The sequence below is a fragment of the Mesoplodon densirostris genome, chromosome 7 (assembly GCF_025265405.1).
Source record: "Mesoplodon densirostris isolate mMesDen1 chromosome 7, mMesDen1 primary haplotype, whole genome shotgun sequence".
In the NCBI taxonomy this organism is placed as follows: domain Eukaryota; kingdom Metazoa; phylum Chordata; class Mammalia; order Artiodactyla; family Ziphiidae; genus Mesoplodon; species Mesoplodon densirostris.
In genome coordinates this window covers 114,065,566-114,093,071 of record NC_082667.1, presented here as the reverse complement: position 1 = coordinate 114,093,071, position 27,506 = coordinate 114,065,566, and the positions used below count along the sequence as shown (strand labels likewise).

General features: G+C 38.4%; 1 long non-coding RNA gene across 2 annotated transcripts; it reads left to right on the top strand.

Moving 5' to 3' along the window:
* Positions 1 to 90: 90 nt before the first annotated feature.
* Positions 91 to 25,946, top strand: LOC132493125 (uncharacterized). 2 transcript variants are annotated; one of them, XR_009532953.1, is made up of 4 exons: positions 104 to 136; positions 22,453 to 22,621; positions 23,488 to 23,604; positions 24,288 to 25,946. It is a non-coding gene; the product is annotated as an uncharacterized LOC132493125 (long non-coding RNA). The 2 variants fall into 2 exon arrangements; XR_009532954.1 differs by lacking the exon at positions 22,453 to 22,621 and having other exon boundaries at positions 91 to 136.
* Positions 25,947 to 27,506: the final 1,560 nt, after the last annotated feature.

Here is a 27,506-nt window from a genome sequence, read left to right as displayed (position 1 = left end):
CCGGCGGCATAAGCCGATATGACGGCAGATCGCGTGACTTGGCTGCGAGGGGCTCTCAGCGGTCACGTGGGCGCCGCGCGCTCCGACACGCCCCCTTTGTGCCCAGGGACTGAAGGGAGGAGAGGACCTGATTGAGGTACTAAGGTGGTGGAGGGTGGAGTTTCAGGTTGTATTTGTTTCTTTGCTTTTTCACTGGCGCTGGTGTGTGTAGCTTAAAGTCTTGTACGGAGCAGGTTTACGTTATTTATGCAAACAATCCTTGTTCTGCCTTGAGGGAACTAGGTGATACTTCTTTTGAAATGCATTTCGGAAGCATTTTCTACTTAAGAGAAGGAGGCGCAAATACTTGTTAGACAACTTGGTAATAACGTATTTCTCAACCCCAGCCTGCTCTTTTCTATAACACTGAATGGCTAGAATTTGGCTGAACCAGTTTAGGTAGGTGTTGAAATGCCAGAAACCTTTTCGTAGTACAGATAAAGCAGATCTATGCAGACTAAACGGGAAGATCTGTAGATTCCTAGAGGTTTGCTTTTGCGCGCGTGTGTGGTTTTTATTTTTGTCGTTGTTAGCATTTCTAAATATGAATTGCAGCGGTCACACTTGTAAATAAACCTTTCTGGAAGCCTCAGAGGAGTGGTTCTCAAAGTCCAACCAGCAGTGTCTAACAACTTTAGAGTTTCGTGGAAACACAAGTTCTTTGGAGCCACCTCAGACCTGCTAGATTAGAAACTCTGGGAGGACCCCAGGAAGCTGGGTTTAACAAACCCAGGATTGATTCCCATGTTTGATAAAGTTTGGGAACCACAGTTCTAGTGAATTTGACCATCAGAAGAAAATCCGAAGAAAGTCCTTTGATTTTGTTCCCTCTAGAGTGATAGGTAGAAGAAAATCCCGTAAAGTGAGAGATGACTAACTTTAGAAAAGAACATTTGTTTCCTTATAGGATCATCTGAAGTGCTGCAGTGTAAGGAGAGAAATTATTAGACTCTAATCATGAAAACCTTCTATATGAGTATTGTTTTAAATATCTGTGGCTTGCCTCCTACTTTCTTTTTTTAAATTAACATATATTAGTTTCAGATGTACAATATAATGGCTTGATATTTGTATATATTGTAAAATTACCTCCTTTCTAATTCACATTTCTTCACTTTTGTTTCCTTTGTTATTGTTCTTATTTCATCCTTTAATTTTTGAGATTAAGATTTGTACGTTCATTTCTGGGGAAAATTATAATGTGGTTTAAAGGTGTTTACCTAGTACAAAGTTTCCAGATTTGTGATTGCTGTAGGGTAAAGCTCGCCTGCGTGATTGGTTAGTCTACAAGTATATTTATCCCCTTTACTTGAATTAACTTCAGATTAAAAAAAATAACAGACTTCTCTTGAAAGATTGGGAAATTATGTTACATAAATTAATAGATTTATGAAAGGTTGGGAAATTAAATTACATAAATTGATAAAATTTGAGTCTGCCAAGAAAAAGAATTGTTGTTTCTATGAAAAACTAAGAAGAATGCTTCAGAAAGACCAGATAAGGATGAATGCTAATAAAATACACATCGGATTGGGTGTGGGTCAGGTGGTTATAAAAGTCTAGAGAAATTTTTAAAGATATGTGCATTTTGTTGTATATTTCCTTCTCAATTTTAGAAGTGTCTTCGTCACCTTATCCAGGCATGTTTAAATTTTACATTAAGTATTTATCTCCCCCTCCTCAGTAAAATACTTGTTGGTTTTCTGATCGTACTACTACTATTTCCTTTACTGATAGTTAAGATAAACATTCCAGAGTGGTTTTTTGATGAAATATTTAAAAATTATCTCACATGTAGGGGATTGAGAGGTATAAACTATTATGTATAAAATAAGCTACAAGGATATATTGTACAATGCAAGGAATACAGCCAATATTTATAACAACTATAAATGAAGTATAACCTTTAAAAATCACGAATCACAATATTGTACACCTATAACATATAATATTGTACATCAACTGTACTTCAATTAAAAAAATAAAGAAATACATTATATGCATAGAATCACATTAATTATAAGTAACCCAGAACTGTTGACAAGAAATTAATATTAAAATTAACTAAATTTAGACCTTAAAAAAATTATCTCCCATAATAGGAATTCTACTGCCTCATAATTTTTAGCATCAGATACACAGAACATATATCTTCTAGTTATCGAAATATCTCATCATATTAGGAAGACTTTTCTTGTACGTTTTTTTTTCCCTCTGACTTCTGTTGTCCACAGTGGAGAGCATGCCTCAATTTCGTTTTTTTTACTGAAATGTTTTTGCCTAATTAGAAACTGAAACTAGAGAGTTACTTATTGAGTCAATCTTTTTCTCAGGTGTTGTCTTCTTAGATTTTTATTGTCAAAAGCATTCCTTGCATGCCTGCTAAGAAAAGACCTTTGTACTCAATGCTCCGTGAAGTACTACTTCAGAGCATATTGAAAGCTCTGGAATGCTTAGGATAATATGTACCATGGCTTCTCATATTTCTGCGCTGTGGTATCCCTTATGCCTAAGAAGAAGGTGTAAAGGAAGAACAGCGGCAGCAACAACAATTACAGTAATATTAGCAGCAGTAAGCATATGTATAGAATTGTTTAGTACAAAAACATGGATAGAATGATTGGTAAACAAGTAAAGTCAGTGACATTAAGTTTACTTTTGGTTGTGCAAGCTTAGTTTTGATAAGATTTAATCATCCTAATCTAAGAGGAAAAGGAACCATTATTCCCCTGAGAGCCTCCCTATGATGATATTTTTTTCCTAGACCTTCTAGTGTTGTGATGTCAAATATGGTAGAGGCTAGCTATGTGTGGTTAAATTTAAATAAGTTAAAAAATAACAAATTCAGTTTCTCAGTTGCACTAGGCAGATTTCGAGGGCTCACTGGCCACTTGTGGCTCTTGGCTATCATACTGGATCCTGTAGGAATCGAACATTTCCATCATCATTGAAAATTCTGTTGGGCAGCACTGTTTATCTTCCATGTCTCTACTTTACCTTTCTTTTGTGTGTGTGTCTGTTATAGTTATAATGACTACTTTAATGTTCTTGTTTGCTAATTCTAACCCTTTTGTCAACTCTTTTTTTTAAATTGAGATGCAGTTGATTTATAATATTATAGTGGTTTACATCAGCTCTGCTGGTGTAGTGGTAACATGCAAGAGCCCCAATATTATTATATTAACTTCAGGTATACAACATGACGATTCAAAATTTTTATAGATTATACCCCATTTAAAGTTATGAGAAATATTGGCTATATTACCTGTGCTGTACAATATATCCCTATAGCTTCTTTATTTGGTACATAGTATTTTGTACCTCTTAATTCCATACTGCTATCTTGCCCCTCTTTCTTCTCCCCATTGGTAACCACTAGTTTGTTCCCTATAACAGTCTGTTTCTTTTTTTGTGATATCCACTAGTTTGTTTTATTTTTTAGATTCCATATATAAGGGATAACATATAATATTTGTCTTTTTCTGGCTTATTTCATTAAGCATAATACCCTTCAGGTCCATCCATGTTGTTGCAAATGGGAAAATTTCTTTTTTTTATGGCTGAGTAGTATTCCATTGTGTGTGTGTGTGTGTGTGTGTGTGTGTGTGTGTGTGTGTATGTGTTTCATATCTTCTTTATCCATTCATCTGTTGATGGACACTTAGATTGCCTCCATATCTTGGCTGTTGTAAATAATGCTTCTGTGAACATTGGGATACATATATTTTTTCTAATTAGTATTTTTGTTTTCTTCAGATTTATACCCAGGAGTAGAATTGCTGGATGGTATGGTGGTTCTATTTCTAGAATAGAATAGAAACTATACTGGTTTCCAAGTGGCTGCACCAATTTACATTCCTGCCAGCAGTGCACAAGTGTTCCCTTTCTCTACATCCTTGCCAACATTTGTTATTTGTGGTCTTTTTGATGATAGCCATTCTGAGAGGTGTGAGGTGATATCTCACTGTGGTTTTGATTTGCATTTCTCTGATGATTAGCAACGTTAAGCATCTTTTCATGTGCCTGTTGACCATCTGTATGCCTTTTTGGGAAAAATGTCTATTCAGGGTCTTCTGTTCTTTTTTTAACCAGGTTTTTTGTTTTTGACATTGAGTTGTTTGAGCTGTATATATATTTTGGATATTAACCCCTTACTGGCTGTATCATTTGCAAATATTTTCTCCCATTCAGGAGGTTTTCTTTTCATTTTGTTGATGGTTTCCTTTGCTGTGCAAAATCTTTTAAGTTTAATTAGGTCCCGTTTGTTTATTTCTGCTTTTGTCTCCTTTGCCTTAGGAGACAGATCCAAAAAAATATTGCTACGATTTATGTCAAAGAGTGTTCTAACAATGTTTTCTTCTAGGAGTTTTATGGTTTCTGGTCTTACATTTAGGGATTTAATCCATTGTGAGTTTATTTTTGTATATAGTGTTAGAGAATGCTCTAATTTCATTCTTTTACATGTAGCTGTCCAGTTTTCCCAGCACCACTTATTGAAGAGGCTGGCTTTCCTCCATTGTATGTTCTTTCCTCCTTTGTCATGTATTAATTGACCACTGGTGTGTGGGTTTATTTCTGTGCTTTCTATTCTGTTCCATTGATCTATGTATCTGTTTTTGTGCCAGTATTATATGGTTTTGATTACTGTAGCTTTGTGGTATAGCCTGAAGTCAAGGAGCATGATACCTCCAGCTCTGTTCTTTTTTCTCAAGATTGTTTTGGCTATTTGGGGTCTTTTGTGTTTCCACACGAATTTTGAAGTTATTTGTTCTAGTTCTTTGAAAAATGCCATTAGTATTTTGATAGAGATTGCACTGAATTTGTAGATTACCTTGAGTAGTATTATTAATACTACAATATTAATTCTTCTAATCCATGAACACAGTATATCTTTCCATCTGTTTGTGTGATCTTCAATTTCTTTCATCAGCATTGTGTAGTTTGCCAAGTACAGGTCTTTTACCTCATTAGTTAGATTTATTCCTAGATGTTTTATTCTTTTTGATGTGGTTGTAAATGGGATTGTTTCCTTAATTTCTCTTTCTGATAGTTTGTTGTTAGTGTATAGAGATGCAACAGATTTCTGTACATTAATTTTGTTTTCTGCAACTGTACCGAATTCACTGATGAGCAGACTAGAGAACTGTTTAAAAGCCTTCAAATCTAGTACTAGTCTGCATTCAATCTGCTTTGCAAGAGTCTTTATTTGTCACCACTTTGAACAAAATGAAACTGGAAATCCAATGCAAAGCATTAGAGGTACAATCTATACAAGAAAGACTACTCAGAACTCCAGTCAGAAGAACCATACTCAAAAGAAAGGCTTTGGGCCTCCCTGGTGGCGCAGTGGTTGAGAGTCCGCCTGCCGATGCAGGGGACACGGGTTCGTGCCCCGATCCCGGAGGATCCCACATGCCGCGGAGCGGCTGGGCCCGCGAGCCATGGCCGCGGAGCCTGTGTGTCCGGAGCCTGTGCTCCGCAACGGGAGAGGCCACAGCAGTGAGAGGCCCGCGTACAGCAAAAAAAAAAAAAAAAAAAAAAAAAAAAAAGAAAGGCTTTAATGACTGGGGAATAAATATTTAGGTTAAAAATAAAATTCTTAAGTATACATATTGATAAGAATGTAGGCTAGGTGCTATGTGACAGACACCCAAAATACTAGCGATTTACTCCAGAGAAAAGTTTATTTTCCTTTCACATAAAGGTGTAAATTAGCATAGTTATCTATGGTAGCAAATAAACCCTCAAATTGTAATGACTCAGACACAATGGAAATTTATTTTTCACTCACGTAACAGGTCAAATGGATGATCCTGGTCAGTGGGTAGCCCTCCTCCACATGGTGATTCAGGAATCTAGGCTTTTCCATCTTGTTGCTCTGTCATTATCATAACTTTCTGCATATTAAATAGAGAAATAGGAAAGAGGGTATGAAGCATGCATAGCTTTTCAAAGACCCAGTCTAAAAACTTCACGCGTTACCTCTCACATTCTCTTGGCTACAGCTCAGTCACATGACCACATCTAACTATTAGGGAGGCTGAGAAATGTAGTGTTTATTCTGGTAGTATATTTGTTCAGCTAAAGTCAGAGTTTCCATTTCTGTAATAGTTACCTATTACTTTGTAATAAATTACCCCAAAACATAAGGGCATGGAACAATAACCATTTGCTTCACAATTTCTGTGGGTTGAGAATCTGGTTGCAGACTAGCTGGAGCCTCTGGCTCTGGATCTCTCAGAGGTTACAGTCAAGGTATCAGCCAGGGCTGCAGTCATCTCAAGGCTGTATTTGGGGAGGATCCCTTCCAAACTCACTCAGTTGACTGTCAGCAACCTCAAAAGTTCTGCTTCTAAGCTCACCCACACCACCATTTGCAGCTGCTAGGTTCTCATTGGCTATTGTCAGAGAGATTGGTTTCTTGCCACGTGGGTGGTGAGAGATGCTCTTTGTTCTTCTTTCTTTACAAAAGAAACAAAAGGCTCAAGTTTGAGTCACTTGCCCTAAAACTGCAAACCAAGAAAGAATTGCTGTTGCAGCCCTTCCCAGGAGTGGAATTTTAAACCAATCAGTCTGGAATTTCCTGGTCAGCACTGGTGAGCAAATCTGCCTAAGACCCCCCGCTTCCTTCCCCTAAGGGAAGGTCATCTTGCCTGAAAAATCCCACTCTTTTAACTTCCTTGTCCCACCCTCTTTCTGCCTATAAAAACCTTCCATTTTGGTTTTTTTGTTCTTGTTGTTTTTTTACAGTCTAGTGTTTATTTTATGTTATGGCAGTTACACTTGAATTTCAAAAATTTAAAACATAAAAAGTGGTTAGGGACTGCCGGCTTAAAAAAAATGCACAACGTGAGAGTTGTGAGTTAAGTTTTATTTGGGGCAAAATGAGGACTATAGCCCGGGAGATAGCATCTCAGATAGCTCTGAGAAGCTGCTCCAGAGAGGTAGGGGGGAAGGTCAGTATACATGTGATTTTGGTCAATCAGGAGTACATGCAAACAAGCACATATTTTTTTGCAAAAAGTTTCTTCTAGTCTTGTGATGGTACTGCTGCTCATGAGGAGCAGACGTGACCAGGATGGATGTTAGTGCTTTTCTAGACATGAGGAGATACAAGAATCGGGCTCATGAAATCATCTCCTGAAAATATCTATCTGAAGATCTGTTCTGCCAGTTTTTCCCAGAGCACAGAAATGCCTCATTTCTGCTCTCCACCCTGAACTCCTTTCGGGGGGTATTGAAAGTCAGCCGCTGCAGCAGCACATGATTTAATCCTTGTAGAGGTAGATGGCACCTGCCAATTTGTATTTGACAGGGCTAACATTTGTATCAACAGTTGATAAATGTCTAAGATTGTTTATTATACAGCAGGGTACAATGGTAGTGCTAATGCCAACAGGGCACTATGGAAATTAGTCTAAAAATTATCATTTATCTTTATACAAGCAACAACACTTGCTGCTGTTTTAGAATTTGGGGATATAGTCTGCTTCTAATGCTAAGCAGTCCTTGAACATTTTTAATGTTATACAGTGTTATAGTAATTAGTTTGGCAAATGTTTCAAAATAAAGTAGAAATATATTCATAACATGACAGAAATGCACATCCTGTTTTGTTTTCAATAATAACCATAATAGGTACAGGTCAGAACTCTTACCCATGTGAAATAATTTACACATGGATGAGTGCTATAATATCACCATCTAAAATAATCACTAAATAGGGGCTTCCCAGGTGGTGCAGTGGTTAAGAATCTGCCTGCCAATGCAGGGGGCATGGGTTTGATCCCTGGCCTGGGAAGATCCCACATGCCGCGGAGCAACTAAGCCCCTGCATCACAACTACTGAGCCTGTGCTCTAGAGCCCGTGAGCCACAACTACTGAGCCTGTGCACCTAGAGCCCATGCTCCTCAACAAGAGAAGCCACTGCAAGAAGCCCATGCACCACAACGAAGAGTAGCCCCGCCCTGCCACAACTAGAGAAAGCCTGCGCGCAGCAACGAAGACCCAACACAGCCAAAAATAAAAACAAATAAATTTATATTTTTAAAAACTTATTAAATAATAAAATAATCACTAAACACAATTCTTTTTCAGAAATAAGCAAAGGAAAAACCTTCCATTTTGTACAACTCCTGCGAGTATCTCTCAGCTGGCCAGATGAGATGCTGCCCAAATTCATGAATTGTTTAATAAGCCAATTGGATCTTCAAATTTACCAGGTTGAATTTTGTTTTTTAACAAGGTAGTAGTTGAAGGAGCAGTATCCATAAAGAACCCTGTGAATTACAGGGAATGGAAGCAATGCTGCTTCAGAACCAGGTCATAAAACGAGGCTGTTGCGAAGGAAGAGATCTTCCTCTATCCTTCTAGGTTCCTTTGGCTGGTCTAAGAATTAAAGTGACATGAAACACATTAGCAGGGAAAAATCAAACAAAAGTCTAATAACATGTACACATGGGAGAGACCCAGGAAATCTGAATAACTCACCAAAATGGCCAAGTCCTCACCTTAAGTACCATCCTCAGCCAAAGACAAAAGATGTTAGAGGTAGTGGTTTTAGGACTGCAAAGGAGAGGAAGGCAATTCACATGGACATGAAAAAGCAAATGTTAGGTAAACAAATGCCTGCTAGGCCATGCCACAGCAGAACATAACATCACACCCATAAGTTCCCAGAAATAACTAAGAGAGACTTTGGGTGAGACCTGCGGTAAAGGAGCAAATAATCTGTGACATTTGAACTATTCATGTTGAGGTGTTGGCGTTCATAACCATGGACTGGTGGGCGTGAGGAAATTTGAATTGTAAGTACAAAATTTGACTAAATAGAATTGGAGCACAGAGAGAATATTGACTTTGTCTAAGGAACTCAAAGCAGCTTCACAGCTCAAGTTAAGACTTTAAGGAGAAATGGGAGTCAACCTGTGTCAGGTGATAGATGTGACTAGAAGGTCAGAGGAGCTGCCTCTGCAATGGGTGACAAATCAAAGCATGTAGCATGTTCTGGGATGAGAAAATGGGACTATAGTGTGGCTAAAGCTGAGCATCGTTTTATAAACGAGACAGAAGGAGGATGGACTGCGTGAGTTCTATTTGTTGGAATTCTTTGAGGTCTGAGATGAATTTCTCCATGGGGGAATTTAATTTGCTTCTGTCAGGCTTCTGGGGATTCTGCTAATCCAAGATCACTCTAACTTCAACTCTCATTTTGAAGTGTTTAATACCACCAAGATGACAAGGATTTGGCCTGAGAGCTGGCTTTCAGTTCTAAATTCTCACCAGTGATTCCCTCCCTTTGCTGCACTCACGTGTGAGTGTGATTCTTTCCTTTGGAGTCCCCTGGGGCTGGAGGTGAGGGGTGGGAGGTGGGGAGAGATATTTTCATGAAAAAGTTTACCCAGATACCTAGGTCACCAGATAATCAGAAACAGAAGGAAAGTCATCTTTCTGATGAAAGAGGCTGGCATTTTATTTATCGGCATTTTTCTCTACTGAGAAAACTATTTCCAAAATCTTTGCTTTAGAAAATGTTGGGTAAAGGAAGGAACATGGAATGGCTGGTCCAAATGTCAGAGAGCTGGGTTTTTTTTCCCAAACATCTTTTATTTACTCACCGCTTTGCTTGTCACCGATGGACTTTAAATGCCAGAGCTAATTTTTAGTCTGGTCCCTAGTTCAGTGACATAGAACTTCAGTTGCCTCCTATGTAAAAACAGAACACTAATGCATACTGTATTCATTTTCAACGGCTGCCCTAACAAAGTACCATGCATTGGGTGGCTTAAAGCAATAGAAATGTATTGTCTGACAGTTCTGGAGGCTAGAAGTCCACAATCAAGGTGCTGGCAGGGCCATGCTCCCCCTGAAACCTTTAGGGAGGAGCCTTCCATGCCTCTTCCTAGCTTCGGGTGGTGGCCATCAATCCTGGGTGTTGCTTGCCTTGCAGTTGCCTCACTCCACCGTCTGCCTCTGGTATTACATGGTGCTCTCCCTTGTGTCTGTCCCAATTCCCCTTTTCTTATTAAGGACATCAGTCATATGGAATTAAGCACCCACCCTACTCCAGCATGACCTCATTTTATCAATAGTTAACATTTATCTACAACAACCCTATTTCCAGAAAAGGTCCCATTCTGAAATACTAGGAGTTAGGACTCTGCCTATCTTTTTTTGGAACTCAATTCAACTCATAACACATGCCTTTTAGGTCACTCCCTTCTGTCTTCCTCAATACACACCATGCATATCTTATATGCCTCAGTTACAGCACTTGTCATTGTTTAAAATAAACTTATTGACATATAGCATACATACAGATGAAAACATACAAACTACAAATGTACATCTTGAGGAACGATCACAAAATTAACACACACATGCTACCATCATCCAGATAAAAAAGAGGACATTACCAGCACCCCAGAACCCTCCTCATGCCCCCTCTGAGTTACATTCCTTCCTAACCAAAGGTAGTCATCCTGATTTCTAATATTATAGATTTGTTTTGCCTGTTTTTGAAGTTTACATGATTAGAATAATTTTGTTCCTATTCTGTCTTTTGTGTCGTTTATTTGATGGTATGTTTGTGGGTTAATGCAAATTGTCAGTGTAGCAATCCTTTCTTTTTTTTTTTTTTTTTTTCTTTTTTTTTTTGGTGGTATGCGGGCCTCTCACTGTTGTGGCCTCTCCCGTTGCGGAGCACAGGCTCCGGATGCGCAGGCTCAGCGGCCATGGCTCATGGGCCCAGCCTCTCCGCGACATGTGGGATCCTCCCGGACCGGGGCACGAACCAGTGTCCCCGGCATCGGCAGGTGGACTCTCAACCACTGCGCCACGAGGGAAACCCTATTTTCTTTTCTGCATAGTAGTCCATTGTATGACTATATCATATTTATTTATCCATTACACTGTTGATAAACATTTAGGTTGTTTTCAGTTTGCACTGTTACAAATAATGTTGTCAAGGACTTTCTTACATATATCTTTTATACATGTAAGTATGCATTTCTGTTTTGTATATCTGTAGGAGTAAATAGCTGGATCTTAGATTTTACATATGTTTGGCTTGAGTACATTACTGTCAAACAAGTTTTCAATGTTTGTAGCAATTTACATTTCCTCCAGAGGTATACATTTGTCTATCCTCGTGCCGACAACGGTAGCATATAAAAGTTTCAGTTGCTCCAGATTCTTTTGCAGTACCCAATATGGGATACTATCAGTTTGTTAAGTTATAACTATTCTTTGGGTATGTAATGGTATTTTACACAGATACTGGTTTTAATTTAAACTGCCTCATTGACAAATGTTTTCATGTTTATTGGCCATTTGAATATCTACTTTTTTGATGTGCCTCTTCTGACATTTCACCCCTATATTTACCTACTGAATTGTCTACATTAAAAAAATTACTTTGTAGCCAATCTTTATATATTCTGGGTATATACTTTTTCAATTGTATGTATTGCAGGTATCTTCTCCCAAACTGTAGCTTGAATTTTGTTTGTCTTAGTGACATCTTTTGATATACATCTTTTGTTCAATTTATTCCTAGGTATATGATTTTTATGCTATTTCAAATGATATGTTGCTCAGTTTTTTTTTTCTTTTTTAAAAATTCAAGTATAGTTGATTTACAATGTTGTGTTAGTCTGCTGTTAACTCAGCACTACCCTCACCCCTTTCTATCCTTTCCTCTTTAAGGGGCTGGAAGGATAATGACATTGCCAAGAATTCCTTGCCAATAAGGTTCCAATTTACAGGCAATTAGGAAGATGGAAGAGAAGTATAAACTATCATTATAAACTATCATTTCTCCTCTCAAGAAGGTAGATGTACTGGCAAAAGGCAGATGCGAAGTTTGCAACAGCTTTTGGATGAACTTCTGCAAATCACCCAATTCAGTGTTAGGGGCAGCTGAGATCACTGGCAACTGTTATCATGATTCTCTACTTTCTGAGTGTCTGAAAGGCAGCACCAGCTCTCCCTTGACTCTCACTTCCCCTCCCGCTTCGATGATTTTATAAGCATCAATTCACTGTACTAAAGCCCTTACTATTAAAATATCTAGAATGGTTTGTGTTTTCCTGAATGAACTGGGACATATATATGCAATAAAACATCCATGATATATATACATACATAACAATCATAATACCTGACTAAAGGTAGTTAACAGCAGACAGTATGACACCATCCAACCATTGGGTTACTCAACATTCTTACAACCTCTCCTGTCCATGTTTATCTTCCATACAAAAGTAATAACAAAGCATCCCATTTCTGCCTAATATGATGCAGTTATCACTTCTTCAAACAAAAACATCCACCCTCTTCCCCCAAAAGTGAAGTCTCAGTGTTCCATGAGTCACTAGCTATATCTGGGTAATAATCATTCTTTTCTAATACAATCACAATCATCCTTTGATATGTAACTGCAAATTAAAATTTTAATATTCACCATTATGACTTATATAGAAGAGAAGTAAAAGGGAGAGAGAGAAAAAATTATACTCTGGCTGTGGGAGAAACACTATTATAGATTGTTGCTGGTTTAGAGCATATACCATATTTTGTAGGAGGGCATGTCAACCCCTCATGATATTGTCACTGAACCTGAACTGAGTTGAATTTATTTGGCTATAATTGAATCTTCAACAGGCCATTCTACTGTTCTGTACTGCCAGCTGCTTTCTGTTGATGGGATACATGGTAAAATAAGCAAATCCTGTGGGTACGATCACTTCTTTTACTGTAGAATGAAATCCATTGTCAGAAGCTGTGTTGCGTGAGATACCATGATGGTAAATCATCATTTGGAAGTTTGTGCGTGGTGTTGCTATCCTGTCATCTGCAAACAGTGATGGTTTTACTTCTTCCTTTCCAAGTTGATGTCTCTAATTTCTTCTCCTTTTCTGGTTGATAAGTCTAGGACTTCCAATACCATGTTGGAACAAAAGTGGTGAGAGTGGGCATCCTTGTCTTGTTCCTGATCTTAGAGGAAATGCTTTTAGCTTTTGACAGTTGAATATGATATCAGCTGTGGGCTTGTCATATATGGCCTTTACTGTGTTGAGGTATGTTCCCTCTATACCCACTTTGTGGAGAGGTTTTATCAATATAATAAATGGACATTGAATTTTGTCAAAAGCTTTTTCTATTGAGATGATCATATGATTTTTATTTTTCAGTTTGTTAATGTGGTGTATCACATTGATTGATTTGCAAAGATTGAACCATACTTGCACCCCTGGGTTAAATCCCAGTTGATCATGGTGAATGACCCTTTTAATGTATTGTTGAATTTGGTTTGCTAATATTTTGTTGAGGATTTGTGCACCTGTGTTCATCGGTGATATTGGCCTGAAATTTTCTTCTTTTGTGGTGCTTTTGTCTGGTTTTGGTATACAGGTGATGCTGGCTTTATTGTGTTATGTCAATTTCTCCCTTTATGTTTGTTAATACTTGCTATATGTATTTAGGTGATCCTAGGTTGGGTGCATATATATTTACAATTGTTGTATATTCTTGTTGGAGTGATCCCTTTATCATTATGTAATGTCTTTGTCACTTATTATAGTCTTTGTTTGAAAGTCTATTTTGTCTAAGTATTGCTACCCCAGCTTTCATTTTGTTTCCATTTGCACGGATACCTTTTTCCATCCCCCCCACTTTCAGTATGTGTGTTTCTGTACATCTCAAGCAAGTTTCTTGTAGGCAGCATATATATGGGTGTTGTTTTTGTATCCATTCAGTCACTCTGTGTTTTGATTGGAGCATTTGGTCCATTTACATTTAAAGTAATTATTGATATGTATATACTTATTACCATTTTGTTAATTGTTTTCTGTTTGTTTTGTATTCCTTTTTTCTTCTTACGTTCTTTTCCGTTGTGATCTGATGACTGTCTTTAGTGTTATGTTTGGATTCCTCTTTCTTTTTTTGTGTGTATCTATTATATGTTGTTGGTTTGTGGTTACCTTGTGGTTTATGTACAAGAATTTTTTTTTAAGTTGATCTCTTAAATTCAAATGCATTAAAAAAAAAACCTTGCATGTTTACTCTCTCCCACCACCAAGTTTAATGTTTTTGACTTCATATTTTACATTTTTGTTTTGTGTATATCTTAACTACTTATTGTGGCTGTAGATGATTTTACTACCTTTGTCTTTTAATTTTAATTTTAACCTTTAAACTTTAAAAGTGGCTCATCTATTACATTTACCATATATTTGCCTTTACCAATGAGATTTTTCCTTTCGTAATTTTCATATTTCATATTTCTAGTTGTAGTCTTTTCTTGTCCACTTAGAGAAGTCCCTTTAACATTTCTTGTAAAGCCAATTTAGTGGTGCTGGACTCTCAGCTTTCGCTTGCCTGTAAAACTCGATCTCTCCTTCATCTGAATGATAGCCTTGCCAAGTATTCTTGGCTGTAGGTTTTTTCCTTTCATCACTCTAATTATATCATGTCACTCCCTTCTGACCTGCAAAGTTTTTACTGAAACTTTCTACTGAAAGTCAGTGATAGTCTTATGGGAGTTCCCTTTTATGTAACTGGTTGCTTTTCCCTTACTGCTTTTAAGATTCTCTTTTGATCTTTAAGTTTTGCCATTTTAATTACAGTGTGTCTTGGTGCATTCCTTTTGGGATTGATCTTGTTTGGAATTCTTTGTGCTTCCTGGACCTGGATGCCTGTTTCCATTCCCAGGATAGGAAAGTTTTCAGCTTTTATCTTTTCAAATAAATTCTCTGCCCCTTTCTCTCTCTCTTTTGCTTCTGAGACCCCTGTAATGTGAACGTTAGTATGCTTGATGGTGTCATAGAAGTCTCTTAAACTATTCTCATTTAGAACAATTTCTTCTTTTTTCTGCTTCGCTTGGGTAATTTCGACTACTCTGTCTTCCAGTTCACTGATTTGTTCCCCTATATCATCTAATCTTTTGATTCCTTCTAGTGTAATTTTTCAGTCATTGTACTCTTCAGCTCTGTTTGGTTCTTCTTGTTTATATTTTCTAAGTCTTTGTAAAACTTCTCACTGTGTACATCTTTTCTTCTCCCAGGCTTGTTGAGCATCTTTATGATTATTATCTTGAACTTGTTATTGGGTAGATTGCTTATCTTCACTTTGCTTAGTTCTTCTGGGATTTTATCTGGTTCGTTTGTTTGCAACATATTCCTATGTTGCCTCATTTTACCTAATTCTCTGTGTTTATTTGTAGGTATTGCATAGGTTGGTTACATTTCCTGATCTTGGAGAAGTGGGTTTATGCAGGTGTCCTATGGGGTCCAGCAGCACACACCCTTCTGGTCCCTTGAGCTATGTGCTCTAGGAGTGCCCCCTATGTGGGCTGCATGTGCCCTTCTGATATGGTGGAGCCAACTACTATGGACACACTGGTAAGTGAGGCTGGTCCCTGGCCCAGTTGGCTGCCAAGCCCTGCCTGGTTTGGAGCCTGCCATCTGCGGGTGGATGGGGCCAGGTCTTGGTGTGGCTGGTTGTGCAGCCTGGGGGTGTCCCAATACTGGTGCCAACTGTCTGGTGCGCAGGGAATCCCCTGGCACTAAGGCTAGAGGGAGGACTCTAAAATGGCACTTGCCAGCACCAACGTCCTGTGGTAGAGTGACCTCCCCAAAATGGCTGCTGCCAGCATCTGTGTCCCCACGGGGAGTCCCAGTTGCCTCCTGTTTCTCCAGGAAGCTCTCCAAGATCAGCAAGTGGGTCTGACCTAGGCGTCTTTCAAATAACTGCCTCCGTACTGGGTCTCAGAGCATATGAGTTTTTGCATGAGCCTTTTAAGAGTGGAGTCTGTTTCTTACAGCTCTTCAACTCGCCCACATGCAAGCCTTCAAAGCTAGATGTTCTGGGGGCTCCTCTTCCTGATGAAGGACCTCAACTTGTCCTGGATGTTCAACTTCTGCAGTTACAGTCACTCCAGGTGCTACCAGTCCCCCAACACACTGCTACCTCATGACAAGTTGAGGATCTTGGGCGTGAGAGGCAGGTTGTCTACCCCCAGCCCCTGGCCACTGCACCTAGGCCCCACTCATCACCCACTGACCCACTCATTGCTCCGAAGCTGGTCCAGGCCTTTCTGCCCTGTTTTAAATGAATTGAATATTCTTTGGAATTCCATTTTACCTTCTCTAGCTATTCCTATTTGAGGAATTTTTTTAGTGGTGTTTTAAAGATTACAATATACATCTTTGACTTACCATAGTTTATTTTTAAATAGTATTATACTACTTTGTGAGCAATATAAGAACCTTACAACAATATGGTTCTATTTATCTCCTCTTCCTTTGTGCTCTGTCATGTGTTTTACTTCTACATACGCTATAAACACCATAAAACATTGTTACTGTTTTTGCTTTAAGTAGCCCATAGTCTTTTTTTTTAAAATTAATTAATTAATTTATTTATTTTTGGCTGTGTTGGGTCTTCATTGCTCTGCATGGACTTTCTCTAGCTGTGGGGGGCAGGGGCCACTCTTTGTTGCGGTGCGCAGGCCTCTCACTGCAGTGGCCCTCCCTTTTGCGGAGCACGGGCTCTAGGCACGCAGCCTTCAGTAGATGTGGCTCGCGGGCTCCAGAGCGCAGGCTCAGTAGCCGTGGCGCCCCGGCCCAGATGCTCCATGGTATGTGGGATCCTCCCAGACCAGGGCTCAAACTGGTGTCCCCTGCATTGGCAGGCGTATTCCCAACCACTGCGCCACCAGGGAAGCCCGCCCATAGTCTTTTAAAGCAGTTTAGATATAAGTGTATGTCTATCTCTTAAACATAATGAAATTGGTCTTTTTTTATTTACCCACATACTTTTCTTGTGTTCTTCATTCCTTCCTTCAGCTCTAAATTTCCATTTGGCATCATTTCTCTTTAGCCTGAGTAACTCTTTTAGCATTTCTTGTAGTGCAGCTCTTCTGGAGATGAAATTGCTTCACTTTTGTCAATCTGAAAATGTCTTTATTTTACGTTTGCTTTTGCAGGATATATTTTGCTGCATGTAGAATTCTAGGTTGTCTTTTTTTTCTTCAAGTGCTTAAAAGTTGTCTTTTCATTGTCTCTGGCCCACCTTGTTTCTAATAAGAAGTCAGCAATCATTCTTATTGTTGTTTCCTTGTATGTAATATATAATGGCTGCTACTGAGATTTCCTCTTTATCTTGGTTTTCAGCAGTTTGAGTCTGATGTGCCTAGGTGTGTGGTGTTCTGTGTGTGTGTGTGTGTGTGTGTGCATGCACACACATGCTCAGAGTTTGCTAATCGAAATCTTTAAAAAATTTTGGAAAATTCTCAGCCATCATCTCTTCAATGGTTTCTTCAGCCCCATTCTCTCTCCTTTTCCTGTCATACTCTAATTATTACATCTATGTGTCCCATAGATCTCAGATACTTTATTGTATTTTCTCTCATTTTTATTTTTTCATTTCAGTTTATATAATTTCTACTGTCTTTAACTTTATAGATCTTTTTCTTCCTTTGTGTCCAGGCTGCTTCTAATTCCATCAAATAAATTCTTCACTTATAATAGCGTATTTTTCATTTCTAGCACTTCCATGTGATCCATTTTTATCATTTCCATCTCTCTGCTGACATTCCCCATATGTTTGTGAATGTTTTCCAGCTTTTCTAGTAGGTCCTCTAACACATTTTTGTAGTTATTTTAAAGTCCCTCTCTCATAATTCCAATATCTGATTCATCTCCCAGTCTGCTTCTTTCCTCCCATGATCATGGGGTCCATTTCCTTGCTTCTTTGTGTGTCTCATAGTCTTAAATATACATTGCACATAGTGTATAAAAGAGCATTAGTGGCTGAAATAAATAATATTTCCTCCAGAAAATCGCTCATCCCTTATTCTGTCAGGATGCTAAGAATCCCTAGCCCTGTAGAAGCACCAAATAAGTACCAGTAAGACATCAGATGTTTCTTTGTTAATTTACAGCTTTCTGAACCATGAGTGATTTCTCTCTCTGCTTAACAGTCTGAATTCTAGCTTTTCAAGTCACTGGAAATATCTCTTTGTCCTTCAGTTCCATCCCTACCTTTATGTACCTAAAGAGATCTCTCTATGCTCTACTGTCCTGCTTTCAGTCTGGCAGTTACTGCTTTGCACTCAATAAAAGCCCAAGTGCTGCAGAGGGATTTCTCATCTCCTCTTTCTGCCTTGCTACTTCTCTGCAATGGGCCATTGTCTCAACTCGGAAAAGGTCTGAGCACCTTATATGGGATCTCTCTAAGCTCTTTTGCTCTCCTTTCAGCCTTCAGCATACTATCTATGTGCCCTTGATGAAGGCCTGTGGGAAATAGTGGCAGGTAGGTGCATACTCTTTCTGTGGTTGGGGTTCCTTGGGATTCTAATGCATCATGGTAGCTCACATGCAGTCTTTACAAATTCATTAAAATATGGCTGGTTTCTCTTTATCACCTACTATGATATATTCTGTCTTCTTTCAGTTGCTCTGCTAGAATGAAAACACCTATAGGTCTCTACTCTTAAAGAAAGGCCTCTTTACTTTCTATATTTTCATTTGGTTAGATTCAGTTCTATCATCAGATCTCTGGTGGGTTTAAAAAATTATGATTTTGTAGCTTATCTGGTTTGTTGTTATTGTTAGGGTAGTAGCAACTACCCTTGTGACTTGAACTGAGAAGGCCTTGGCTTTTAATGGCCTCTAATGAATAGCTGACAAAGTCTGGATCCAAAGAAGGGTAGGAAGTAGAATCCAAGATTCTAGCATAAGCCAGAACTCTAAGAAGGGTTGATGTAGAAAATAATGTTTCAAAGGGAAGTTTGTCTGTTTGCGTGTGGCTCTAGGATAAGCGGGGAAAGAAAGAAAGAAAAGAAAGAAAGACAGAAAGAAAGAAAGACAAAGAAAGAAAGAAAGAAGGAGGGAAGGAAGGAAGGAAGGGAAAGGAAGGAAGGGAGAGAGAGAAAGAAAGAAAGAAAAAAGAAAGAAAGAAAGAAAGAAGAAAGAGAAAGAAAGAAAGAAAAGAAAAGAAAGCTCACACTCGTGCTGATTTGGGGACATAATTCATGCTACCTACATGGTCTGAATACCAGATGCCTGGCACTAGTGGTTCAGATCTTCCCTGTGTAATTCATGTGAAACATTGATTTCAGCTCTTCCTATGCCTAGGATAGTCATGACCTACGGTCCTGAAGTACACAGCAGTTCCAAATCACTCGATGCTGCACATCCTAGCTGATGTTTTTGCCATTCATGCATCAACTGGGCCCTCTCATCATTTTACTAAGGAAGGGACTCAAGTGTATCAGTACAGGAGAGAAAGTAAAGAAGATCTGCACACCATGGTTCCTTAAGATTGAGGGCAGGCTGCACACTGATATAAGCTACCCTGCCAGTTTCATGGGTGTCATCAACATTGACAGGAGTGGTGGGAATTTCCATCTGATCTGTGACCCAAGTTGTTCATCAGATTGTGCCTGAGGAGGCCAAGTATAAGTTCTGTGAAGTGAGGAGGATCTTTGTGGGCACCATCCGGATGGACATCTTCTGGATTGATTTGGACCTTGGCCAAATCAATTAGCCATTTCATCAAGTTCTGCTAACCCATGTACATTGATGGAAAGTGCTAACCTGGGACAGACTGATGGTATCACCAACACACACACACATACACACACACACACACTCACAGAAAGAGAGAGAACCTGACTCTTGACCTGAGTCATGTGTAGGAAGCCAATAGCAATAGCTTTGCCACCAGGCTTTCCCAACATATTCATCATTGGAGAAAACAGCAAACAATGGATTTCCTGCACCAAAGAAAGAGTACTTGCCTCAGTATTGCTGAAGACAGAGACAAAGACTATTAGCCAGACAGAGCAATGGGTGAGATGATTTCCAGAGGAGAGACGTAGAGAGCTTCTTTGGCTAATTAAAGATGTATTAGCATGGAGGAGAAAACAAAAAGAAAACATTATTTTCAGAGAATTACCACCAAAGGAACATGCACTCACAATTTAAAAAAAAAATTACTAAAACACATGAAGAAACAAGCCCAAATAAACAAAAGTCAGCAGAAAAAATACAAGAAACTAAAGTGTCAGACTCCCAAGATTGATATTGGAATTAGACTACACAGCAAGAACGTTTAATCTGTCTAAGTTTTAGCTGCATGAATGAAAATGAGAATCTTAAAATCATAGCACTGAATGAAAATAAAAGCAAGTCCCAAATCAGTAAAATGGGTAAATGAATTTTAATCCATTTATACCACACAATATCATAGAGCAGTTTTTAAAAATGCACTAGAAATATGCATATCAAGATGAGGGAATCTCAGAAATAGAAAGATGAGTGAGAAAAATGTTAAAAAATACATATGAGTTCTTTATATAAGTTTCAAGACCTGTAAAAATTAAATATATTATTTAGGGATACATAATAAAACTTTTTTAAAGTAGCTAGTAATTTATAATTCAGAATGCTGGTTTCATATGGATGAAAAGGGGAGGGGGAAGCTCAGAGAGGGGGCATGGTGGGCTTAAAAGATTTATTGGGTTGTGTTTTATTGCTTAAGCCAGGAGGTTTAACATAGAGGTATTTGTTTTTAGTAACATCACTTAAGTATATGAGTACAGTTTATCATTATTTTGTATGAATGAATTGTTTATTTTTTAAAAAACTCAAATAAATCATGTGTTAAGGTCAGTGGCCTAAATCCTTGCTAGGAAGACCTCACTGAATAAAAAAACCATTCTCTTTCTTGGAAGACAAAATATCAAATAGGTCCATCTAGTGGTGAATTAGAGAATCTCAAATACAGGGATACTCCAGCTGAAGGAATACACTGGGATGTAAGGCATTTACTCAAAAATAGCCCATTCAGTGAACATTGAGGTGCATGTATCTTTTTTTTTTGGCCACACCGCGCGGCATGCGGGAACTCAGTTCCCCGACCAGGGATCAAACCTGCACCCCCTGCGTTGGAAGCACGGAATCTTAACCACTGGACCGCCAGGGAAGTCCCTGTATCTTTTCAAATTATGGTTTCCCCCAGATATTAAAAAAAAAAAATAGCCCATTCAAAAACTACGTACACAAATAGAAAAAAAAAAATCTTGATTGATTGAAGAACTCTTTGTCTTCAGACACATGGTAAAATTCTTTGGTTTGTCTCTAACTGGTTGAAAGACTAAAACTCAACCTCAGGTAATTTGTGAGACCCCAGCCTCCTTTATCTGCATCACTTTTGCCCCTTGTTGGCAGGTTTCCCCCCTCACTTCAGGTGCTGCGGTGCTTTCCTCCAGACCTCCTGTTAGTAACTGCATCTTCCCTTCCTGAGCATTGGATGACTCCTTCCTACCCCATTCTTCATCTGAGCTCAGTGCTGCTCTCACCTCTGCTTTAGAGTCATGGGGTGTACTCAGGCAGCTATTCAAGATTTAGGTCCCTCTATATATGTACGAACATATCGTTAAATGAAATTGGGCAGGGGACAGAACTGCACGTAGCATGTGTTCCCATTCATATTTTTTAAAAGGATGTATATGTTGTCACATATATAGAATATCTGGGGAAGGACATATAAGAAACTGATAAACCTTTAGGGAAGGGCACTCTGGGGAAATTAAGTGAGAAGGAAACTTACATTTGCTTTTTTACTATTTATTGATGCTGATTGAGTTTTGTTACAATGTGCATGTATGACTTCATACAAATTTTAAAGAGAAAGTAGTGTGTTCTATATATGTAGATGCTATCACACTGATAAATAAGCTTCCTACAGATAAAGAGCATTGATGCTTTCTAATGGATGTTATGTCTTAGTGGTTATAAATCAACGCTGTGGTATAAGGCAGCCTTAGATTGTCAGGGGAATGGTCTTGCCTGGATTGAAAGAATCTCTCTTGCATGTCTTTGGATATATTCATTGCCCTTAATACTTAGCTGCACCTTTAGCTTTAAATGATTTATCTGACAACTGACATGTTTTTCCAATTAGGTTGAAAAAAATCAGTTTATGCTTTTTATTGATGTTCGAGCCTTGATACTTTATAAATTGCCTGAAATCTAACAGCGATTTCTGACCGGCACTCTTGACCTTTGCATGATCTACTTCGGACTCTAATTGGAAGAAACACTATAATTCCTTTTGTATAGCAAACTTCCAAATGAACATGCAATCAAGTGTTACTTCAGCAAAAGCATGAGTGTTTTCTGAGCAGATCTTTTGTAGTGGGTGGCATGCTTGTTTCCTCAACATTCCTTCTCCCTTTCCATTGTGTGGCAGCAATGAGCTTTGAGGAAGTGAGCTGAGCTCCATTGGTGGGCTCTGGTCAGGAAGCCAGGGATTACTTCAAGGACCTAGCCCTACCATTGTGTGAGGGGATGTAAACTGGCCCCCAAAGGCTGAAGATAAAGACTTTCCATTTGTTGTCTTAGGGAGAGGCAATTTCTCTCATCTGCTGGATGTAAATAAAGAAGTCAGCGGGCCTTACTGTAACCAGCAGCTGTCCTACAACCCAGAGGGGAACCAGTCACCCATCGTAGAATGATACAAACCCTGTGGTTACAGAGCAAAGAGATAGAACCTATGTTCTTGATGACACAAGTGAGTTGCTCAAACAACCAACCCTGGAAGCTGCTCCATCTCTGGACTTTGTGTAAATGCCAGCTGGTCATTTTTTTAGTGTTTGAGTCAAATGCGCTTGGTTGGTTTTTCTATTTCTTCCAACTGGAAGCATCGGGGAGCATATTTCAATAGAACAGTAAGAAAAACCCTCAATATATAAATTACACAATGTCTAGGCTAGATCTTGAATACCCTTCTCCGGATGAATTTCTTGAATATTTTAATTATAGAAGTGTAAATATATTTTAGAGTATGGATATTCATAAGAAGGATTGGATTTTACATTCTCATATTAGTATGGTAGAGTGTCTTTATCTGTTCAGGCTGCTAGAACAGAATACCACAGACTGTGTGGCTTAAGCAACAAACGTGTTTCTCATGGTTCTGGAGGCTGGAAGTCCAACTTGTCAACATGGTCAAGTTCTTGGTGAGAGCCTTCTTCCTGGTTTGCAATGGCCACCTTTTTGCTGTATCCTCTCATGGCAGAGAGAGAGAGAGAATCTCTCATGTTTCTTTTTATAAGAGCACTAATCTCATTCATGAGAGCTCCATCCTCATGACCTAATTACTTCCCAGAGGCCCTACCTCCAAATATCATCACAGTGAGGATTAGGGCTTCAACATATGAATTTGGGAAAGACAAACTTTCAGTGCATAGAATGGAGTATAACATGAATAGTATTAAACACTAATCTAGATAAATCTTCTATTGTTAGAGAAAGAACCCTAGATTAACCATTAAGCAAAATAAGCACATGTTCAGGTGTTGTAGTTCATTTGTGCTGTTATGACAAAAATACCATAAACTGGTTGGCTTATAAACAACCAACATTTATTTCTCACAGTTCTGGAGGCTGGGAATCCAGGATCAAGGCTCCAGCAGATTCATTGTCTGCTGAGACAGACATGGAAGCTTGTAGGTGGCCAATCTTTGTTTGCTGTATCCTCACACAGAGAAAGAGGTAAGGGATCTCTCTGGGGCCTTTTATATAAGGACACTACTTCCATTCATGAGGGCTCCACCCTCATGACGTAAACACGTCCCCCCAAATCACTCCTTTTACGATCATCACATTAGGGTTTAACGTATGAATTTGGGAGGGGGCACAAATATCCAGTTTATAGCATTAGGGCACTAGAGAAAGAGGAGCATCACAGGGCTTCTTCAAATTTTAATAAAATCAATCTTATATCAGGTTTCCTTATGTCCTGATCCTTAATTTAGAAACTAACACAGTGACTCAGAAGCTACATATAAGTTCGTTGGGTTTTTACTTATGTATTATCTATCTACTCTGCTGATTGTAGATTGTAAACTCCTCATTCAATTCCTTTCATGGTTTTAGATGCATTGAAATTTTCCATTTTTCCTTAAGTCAGTTTTAGTCAGTAACATTTGTGTTGCAGGAAATTGTCTATGTTTTCTAACTTAAGGGCAGAAAGTTGTCCACAATATTGTTTTATTTTAAAAATCCCTGGTGCACTTGTTATATCCTTTTGTATTCCAACAATTTTCTACTTTCTCCCTGACTTTTTCTTTACCAGTCATGATGTCAGGGATTTTATTTTCTCTCACTTTACTAGTCTTACTAAGCAACCATCTTTATTTATTTATTTATTTATAAATTTATTTATTTATTTTTAGCTGCGTTTGGTCTTCGTTGCTGCATGCAGGCTTTCTCTAGCTGAGCTGGGGCTACTCTTCGGACTGACTGATAAATCAACTATATTAAAATTAAGAATGTGTATTCCTTACAAAAACAGTAGAGTAAAAACAGATCACAAATTGGGAGAAGATATTTTCAACATATGTAATCATAAAGATTAGAGTCCAGAATATAAAAGAATTCTATGAATCAATAAGAATGACAGTTTATCAGGGCTTCCCTGGTGGTGCAGTGGTTGAGAGTCCGCCTGCCGATGCAGGGGACACGGGTTCGTGCCCCAGTCCGGGAAGATCCCACATGCCGCGGAGCGGCTGGGCCCGTGAGCCATGGCCGCTGAGCCTGCGCGTCTGGAGCCTGTGCTCTGCAACGGGAGAGGCCACAACAGTGAGAGGCCCGCGTACCGCAAAAAAAAAAAAAAAAAAAAGAATGACAATTTATCAGAAAAAATTGAGCAAAAGACATAAACAGACGGCACAGAAGAAGAAACAAAAATGACTCATAAAGCCATGTAAAGATACTTAACCTTAATAGTAATCTAGACAATTTAAATAAGAAATACGATACACTGTTTCACACTCAAAAGACTGGCAAAAATAAAAAAAGATTTACAAAACCAGGTTTGGTCAAGGAAGCCAAGCAATGTCAATCAACTCTCATGCATGAGGTTCAGAGAACAAATGGATACAATCACTTTGGGAGACTGTTAGCATTACTTTGTAAAGTTGAACATCCCCTGTAACCCAGCAAATTCACTCCTGGATATATACCTTGGGAAGGAAAAATGTGCATGGTAGCGCTGTTGATAACAACAGTAGAAGAAACATGATGCAATTCAAATGTCCTTCTATAATAGAATAGTAAATAAATTGTGGGTTATTCCTATAATGGAGTACTACAGTTGGCCCTCCGTATCCTTGGCTTCTACATTTGCAGATTCAATCAATCACCGATTGAAAATATTTTGGGGGAAAAAAATTCCAGAAAGGTCCAAAAGGCAACACTTGAATTTGCTGTGGACTGGTGACCGTTTACACAGCATTTACATTGTATTCACAACTATTTACATAGCATTTACATTGTATTGGGTATTATAAGTAATCTAGAGGTGATTTAGCGGAAGGACATGTGTAGGCTTTATGCAAATACTATGCCATTTTATATAAGGGACTTGAGCATCTGTAGATTTTGGTATCTGAGGTCGGTCCTGGAACCAATCCCCTGAGGATATCAAGGACGACTGTATACAAAAGTAAAAATGAATGAACTAGACCTACACACATTAGCATGGATGAATCTCAAAAATGATGGCGTTGAGTGAAAAAAGCAAGTCAGTAAATACATACAGTATGATCCATTTTATATACAATTTGAACAGAGGAAAAGGGAAGTCATTTATTGTTTGGGGTTACATATATAGGTGATAAAATTAAAAGGAGAAAATATGAATAATTTAAAAGATAATGATTACCTTGAGGAGGGTTACGTGCATAGATTTGATTGGGGAGAGTCATTCACGGAGGTTTCAAGGTATTTATTGGTAATATTCTATTTTGTGACCTATGTGGTTGGTACATGGGTGTTCAGCTTATTATGATTGTTTATCTTTATACACTCTCTTGTATATATATAACCTACTTCACAACAAAAATTTTAATTAAACATTTACAATTCTGCAAAGTGAACATTTGGACATTTTCTTTCATTATTTACAAACATGTGTCTCAAAGCCTTTTAATAAATTAGAAATCACATTCATAAGTAAAAATAACATTAACACTAGAAAACCCAATTAATTTGCTGCTATGTGCCTGATGATTATAGAATTCTGGCTAAGTATCGAAAATTTTCAAGAATAATGAAGCTTATTCTGTACTTTGCTCCTACTAAGATATCCCTACATAATAATTACTTAAAACCTCATCTTTAAAAAATATGCTTTATAATATACATAATATATTAGTAAACTAGTACCTATATCTAACTTGTATATAAGCATAAATATTATATTGGAGCATGCTCAAAAAATTTCTTACTGAGTGGGCAATCAAAACATTTGAAGACCACTGCTCAAGAAACCGTTTGCCAGCCCCTCTGTAACCAAGGGTGCCTACGAGTCACCTGAGCACATGTTTAAAATGCTGTCTCCTGGACATACCCCCAGGATTCTGTTAAGTTAGTATGGAGAGGGCCCCGGAACATGCGTTTTTAATACACACTCCAGGCTGTTCTGATATAAGTAGTTCCCCTGCCGCAATTTTGCTTTAAGTTTAGACAACAGTCAAGCCACATCTTTAGAGAGCTGTGTCCCCAGACTGTGCAGAATGGCTTTGACTGAATTGAACTTTGGCATGATGCCATTGAAGGGCTCTGGCAGAAGGAAATGGCCTTTTAAAATTCATGCCAGCAACTGGGATGAAGCTATAACTGATGATATAATGTATGGAGAGGGCAGATCATAAAGCCCAGCACAGAGTGCATGCTCAATAAATGGTCACTTCTTATGTTATAATTCTGTCTTATGTGTTAATTATCCTTATGAGAGCACTTAGGAGCAAGTTCTTTCTGCTCTAAGTATAGGGAATAATTATGCTATTCTTTATAATACAGCAATTTGATGGTCTCCTTCTTAGTTCAATTTATTTTGATACTGGGTTTAAATGGCTGTCATAGTGACAAAAGATACCTCCCACAAATATGTAGATCCCAACAGAAAAATGAGTCATTGGTTGGACTTACTAAATGATTATACCTATTTACTTATCCTAAGTAGTCTGTTTTTATACTATAGACACTCCATTGAGTGACTTTGCATTGTTTCCTAGGCAGCTTAGAACCAGATTAGTGGCTCTTCCTTAGCATCTATGTAGAATTTCATGACATGCAAAAAAACATATAATTTTTTATACTATTTTATGTTCTTACCCCTTTTTCTCACCTACTTCTAAATAAGGCGTTTGGGGGTTACTTCTGTATTCCTGTAATGCCTTAAAGAGTTGTTGGAGTAGAGCCAGAGGAAGGGAAAGAAGACGGTGTGAGTGAGTAGGGACATGGATGAGAAGAGGAAGAAAAGTGAGCAGCTAGAAGGGACCAAGGCATCTAGGTCAGTTCAAGCTCATTCATGCCCTGGGGCAATAATCAGAATTAGGGTTCAAGTCGCCAGTTCATATTCCGTGGATATTTCTCTTTCTCTTTCATGC